At 53.1% G+C, this 6,000-nt stretch overlaps 1 protein-coding gene across 1 annotated transcript in view; it reads right to left on the bottom strand.

Annotated features, from left to right (window-relative positions):
* The window catches only part of LOC106804895 (protein CLEC16A-like), a 47,994-nt gene that overhangs the window by 16,657 nt on the left and 25,337 nt on the right, over positions 1-6,000 (bottom strand). The gene's annotated exons all lie outside the window — the stretch shown is intronic.

Genomic DNA, 6,000 nt, shown 5'->3' with positions numbered 1-6,000 from the left:
GGGAGACGACATGGGTGGGAGCTGCTGTCAGAGTCGTCAACCTTAAACCAACGAACGCTCTTTCAAGTCGAAACACCTTCCTTCACGCCTCCTTAGCTAGGGGTTTGGCGCGTGGGAGGAGGGGTCACCCACCCGCCTCGCTGCTCCACGCTCCACTCACGCCAGTAAGCACAGGTGACGAGGAGCATACTAGAATCGCGAAGTACAGAGGAGGGCTGCGCCGCTTCGCTGGGGGCCACTCACCCCAACCCCGCCATCTGGCTCGTCCACCTTCGTCCGCAGGCACGGTGACATCAGGCACATAGAGGCGAGTGAGAAGGCGGGGGCTGCTGGCGGGTACACCCACCCGCCTCGCTCAGCCTCACCCTCTCCGCAGGGCAGGTCGAGCGAGGCAACTTTAAGAAGCGAGTGAGAAAGGGCTGGGCGTGTTAGCTGTGTGGGCGCTGGGCTGCTCGGGGGGGTCACCACCCGCCCTCGCTCGCTCACACCTCTACCGCAGGGCCAGGCTGACGAGGCACCAGACTTACGAGCGAGTGAGAAGCGGCGGGAGGCTGTCTGGGGGGTCACCACCCGGCCCTCGCTCGCTTCCACCTTCTCCGCCAGCGGCAGGCTTGGACGAGGCAATAGACGTAAGTGAGGAGGGCGGGCTGCTTGGACGGGTGCAAAGGCCTGCTGGGGAGGTTCGACCCACCCGGCCGCCCCCCCCCACGCTCGCATCCACCTCTACCTCGCAGCCGGCCAGGTGACGAGGCAAATTAGAAGCCCCGAGTCGAAGCGACGGGCAGGGGCCTGCTGATGGCCACGAGGCTCTGGGGGGTTCACCCACCCGCCTCGCTCGCTCCACCTCTCCACCAGGGCAGGTGCACCGATGGCAATTAGAGCTGAGTGTTTGAGGAGGGCGAGGGATGTGGTGTGGCAGCGGTGCCTGGCGGGGCTCACCACGCGGCCTCGCTCACTCCACCTTTCTCGCAACAGGCAGGTGACGAGGCGCAACTAGTAGCAAGTGGAGGAGGGCGGGGCTGCTGCGATAGGTCACCTATCCCGCCCTCACTCGCTCCACCCTCTCAGCAGGTGCAGGTGACGAAGCGCAATACAGCAGCGAGTGAATGAGGAGCCGGCGGGGTTGCTGAGGTGGGCGGGGCTGGCTGGAGGGTCACGCCACCGCCTCGCTCACTCCAACCGTCTCCGGCAGCAGCAGCGTCGACCAGGCACCATATGAGCGAGTCGCAGATGGAAGGGCGGGCGCAGCTCGGTTGCAAGGGACTTCGCCTAGGGGTTCACCACCCGCCCCTCGCTCGCTCCACCTCTCTCTCGCAGGCAAGGTGACGAGGTCAATGCGAGCCGATGGTGAGGAGAGCGGGGGCTGCTGGGGGGTCACCTACCCGCCGCGCTCGCTCCACCTCTTCGACCCAGGCGCCCGCCCCCACCCCCCCCCCCCCCCCCCTCCCCCCGGCCCCCCCCCCTCCCTCCCTCTCCCCTCCCCCACGCCCCCCTCGCGCCCCGCCCCGCCCCCCTCGCGCCCTCCCCCCCCTCCCCGGCGCCCCTCCCGCCCCCCCCCCCGCTCTGTTGTGACGGAGGCAACAGCGAGCTGACTGGATGGGCGGGCCTGCTGGGGCCGGGTCACTCACGGGCGCCCTCTGGCTCGCTCCACCTCTTCCGTCAGGAAGGTGTAGCGAGGTCAATGACGCGAGTGTGGATGGGGGTGATGGGGGGGTGGGTGCGCTGGGGTCAGGCCTAGCGCCTGCCGCGCTCGCAGCCCATTTCCTGCAGGGGCAGGCGCGACTTCGTACGAACTCGATGCATGTCAGTCGGCGTTGCCGGAGGTGGGCGTGAGACGGATGTTGGTGGTCCATTCGTGACGGTTAGCTCAGGTTAGGCGGTTCGAGTCTTCAGCGGGCCGGTCTCCGGGCCGGCGGGACGTCTCTTCACAGACGATGTGCCAGAATATCTCCGTCCCTAGCCGGCGGCCTAGACGGACACAGATTAGCTGAAGTCAATTCTATAGCACGGCCTTGTGGTGGAGCGCACCAAGCTACGTACCGCTCTACAAGCACGCCGAGAGGTGCCTTATTCTTTGACGCTAAGTATAAGCTTAAGTGAATATTTCGTGAGCTAAGAATAAATCAATTGACAGAGATATAGCCTGGAATATGTAAATGCGCTTGAAGAGGGAGGTATACTAGGAAAAATTAGGTAATTTCGTCTTTCTGACCTCGCCAATTAATTGATTTTCTTCGTAAGTAAGGTCGATAGTCTTGCATGCTCAATACCACATTAATCAAGCAAATGTCCCAACTTAGGAACGTGTTCTTGTTAAAAGAACCGTCAGTGCGCTCTCTGTTAACTATCCGTCCCTACTGTCAGATTTACTCGAAAACGCCGTTTTGACGTGCGCTTGGACGGCACTGACCTCTGTTAGGAATAAATCTCCTGGATGGTGTAGGATGACTCGCCCTGGCTGGACTCGAGTCATGTCCATGGTGGACGTAGATCCTGTTGAAGCAGGGACTTTGCGATATTCGATGGCGTGTGGAGCTCAGCTTGCTTCTGTAGAGGAGTGGCAGAAGTTCGATACAAGTTGCAGTTAACCTTGTGCTTCCTGTGTAATTGGATGAAGTATTGTTGTTTGCCAGTTCAATCACAGGGCTATTCTTAACAACGGTGGTTGTGAAGGTGTGGGGTAATATGCAGTATGACAAATCAGGGACCACGGGTGGTGAGACGCAAGAGCACAGGGTACGATATAAGGATGGGACTAAGGTGTTATAAGACAAACAGGGACTATTGACACACATGGCGACTAAGTTGATAACGAAAACAGGGATTACAGACAACCATGGGACTACACAGTGACAGAGCTAGGACAGGGTCATGACACAACATGCGGACTAAGTCGATAAGCATAAACAGGTACTCGGGACACGACAGCATGGGACAGTCAAGTGATCATAGCAGAAGGGCATGAAACAACAGTAGTTGTGTCGTGGCAAGCCTGCTACCGTTCTTGGCAGCGCTCAGCATGATTTGACTTGCGAGTCGCTCGATGAGGGTTGACATTGTACAGGTATGCTTGCAGACGCGTCTCTGTCTGGCATCATAACCGACATCATCAACATGTCCTTCTATTTAATGCCTGCGGACGAGACCGCGAGATGTCTAACATCTAATGCTCTAGATTGCAGAAATCTACGGGTGAAGTTTTATCCGAGCTCGTTTAATTGCTGTTTCCAATTGTGCTGTACTCGCACTTCCGATGCGTTACAGACAAGATTTAAATATTCTTTAATAGTCTCAGTAAAAATCATTCACGAATTTCCCTCTAAGGTATGCCTCTTGCCTTCATATTTTTTGCTAGATTACTAATGATAGTAGAGCTGGTTTATCAGTGTCTATTGTCATAGTGATGGTAGATTTGTATTAAGTCGAAGGCATTCTTACGACGACTCACAATCTCGTCTATATGTTATTTGGCGACGTATCTGCTCACATTTCCATCGCAAGCACATATCTATGCAGCTAGAATCTCCTCGAGCTCTTCAATACGCGTGGAACACGACTTCTTATGCTCTCTCGGCAACAACAAGCTGTAACACTTTGCTCGTTCGCACACTACCGTAATAAGCGTCACTATTGAAAACTTAAGTCGCTTTGACGGCAGAGCGGACGCCGCTCAGAAGCATGTACGGTGTTACTGGTTCATGCCACGCTCGAGTTCTTTCTGTATACAACTCTCGCACTGGCCAACTGCGAATAGAACGCTGCGCCCTTCCGTCACGCGTGATAGGCCTTTGGCGTATAGCCGGCTAGCTAACAGTAAGTAAAGATGATATAGCTGATGATACGGTCAGCTTTAATGACTTTTCGCTATGTCATATTAACGTTATCTATGGATATGCGTCCAGAGGCGGTCGTAGTCTGGTGGTGTGGTGGTGGAGGGTGGGGGGGAGGGGTAGCGGCGAAGGACGGGTGAAGGGGCTCCTTAATGGTAGGCCAAAAGCGAAGTGTTCAGTTCTTGTTAACAGTCACAAATCCATGGCTTTTCTAACTCCTCCATTGAGAGGTCATAAACGGCTCATCGCAGACAATTACTCTCGTCGCCCATCGTTCAGTGAAGAGTGGACATGTCGCTTGCTTTGTCACCCTGTCTCAGCACATTTCTGATGGTCCTTTTCCATATTACATCCATATAATAATAATGGTAGGTCACCGCTAAACCCAATCTAGAAGTTTTTTCTCGCACATACGCTCCCGTCAGAACCAGTCAGTGCCTCAAGTGACAGATAATGTCTAAAATCTGCCCTGTTGCGCCCATCGTGACCTTCGACTGGTGAGCGCTCCAATCTCGCGCAAGAGTGATGGTCTTTTCTTACACCATTGATGCTTGACACCGACTATCACGAGCTTAGGATCGAGCCTGTCTTTAGATTTGGTGCGCCAATTCTGCATTTCCTCCCTATACCTTAGTAACGGAGGGAATGTTCCCCTTCTTGTTACACCTCCTTGACCTCTTGACCTTTAGACCCCCCAGCTATCGACATCCCAACTCGTTTTCGGATTACCCCCCCACGCCCGAATATAGTGACCGTACGTCGAGCGGTTAAGATTTGTGCCCAACTGTTGACGCACGGACGCACGGCCGGACGCACGCACGCTCATGCGATTCTACAAGCTGCATCTGACTATGTCAGATGAGCTAAAAATGGATTCATTATCCCTTACATCACAACTACCGTATATGATCGCGTAATAACCGCGGGCGCCTATAAGCCGCACCTCAATTTGAATCGGGTAACCAAGTATTGCGCCTAGTATATTTCCCCTCAAGGTATGGCGCACTTATAAACCGCAGAGCAAATACAGGGTTGAAATCTGAGGCCAAATTTGCGGTTATTACGCGATCATATACGGTAATCAACTGGTTACAAACAGAGAGTGCAAGCGGTACATTTTTAATTTGTCATATATCAATCGTGCTACTGAAAAACAAAGCTTAGCAAGCATTGCCCATACACACTGCACTACAGAAAGCCAAGATCAAAGAACATCACGTTTTACATGACAAAGCATACCATCTGTTTAAAGTCAAAACAGTCAGCAGTAAGAAGAAAAGTAAAAACCAAGAGTTGTTGAATGCACGAATGACTACCAATAACATAGAAGCAATGGAAAAATTCGGTTAAAATTCACGAATAATGACGGACGATAGCCGTAACACAAAACTTGTTTGTTGTTTGTGCAGCAATTAAACCGCTGTACGTGTAATTATTTCTCAAGTAATGCAAACCTAAATTTTATTAGTCACAGATTAGCTTATCACAACGCATTGCTAGCAAAAGATCAACAGAGCGATTTCACAAGACAAAGAGAGAGAGAAGTGAAGCAAGTATTGATGATCAAAACGTCTTGAAATGCTGAGCCGTGGCACGGGCCCCTTACCCTCATTGTGCCCGAGCGAGTAGAGTAGGCAGAGAGCAATCAGCGTTTCGTAGTCGTTCTCAGTACACTCAAGAGCATTGAAGATTGCCTCCAGGTATGGCCTGCCACACACACGAGAGAGAAGCAGGAGTCGATTAGTTACCGCACACAGGCATGCACCTTAGGTTAGAGCTAGAACAATACCAGAGCTCGAGTGATAGTGACAACAGTAACAAGCCCCAAACTAAACATTTGGTGAAAAATGAAACTTGTGATACGATCACACGATACGACAGATAGGAAGACATTCGCTCTTGCTTTACACCTGGCAACCAGACGGGCAATCCCAGTCAATCCGGCAATGGTTTGTGAGGTGGCAGGTGTGAGCTTTACCTGTTTGTGAGCTGAAACTGCTGCTGGGCCTCCTCCGAACAGGCCTGGTCCTCTGTCATGCGCTGGGTGGCTGCCGCCTTCTCCTCATCTGTTACATTCACCATCTTAGTGATAGCATCGAACACCTGGCCGGGAGACTCGGGCGAGTCGACTGCAAACAACGGATGGGACATCATTAAAATGGATACAACA

The sequence above is a fragment of the Priapulus caudatus genome, unplaced genomic scaffold (assembly GCF_000485595.1).
Source record: "Priapulus caudatus unplaced genomic scaffold, Priapulus_caudatus-5.0.1 Scaffold92, whole genome shotgun sequence".
Taxonomy (NCBI): Eukaryota; Metazoa; Priapulida; class Priapulimorpha; order Priapulimorphida; family Priapulidae; genus Priapulus; species Priapulus caudatus.
The sequence above is the reverse complement of the archived record's forward strand: the minus strand, read 5'-3'. Positions and strand labels throughout refer to the sequence as shown.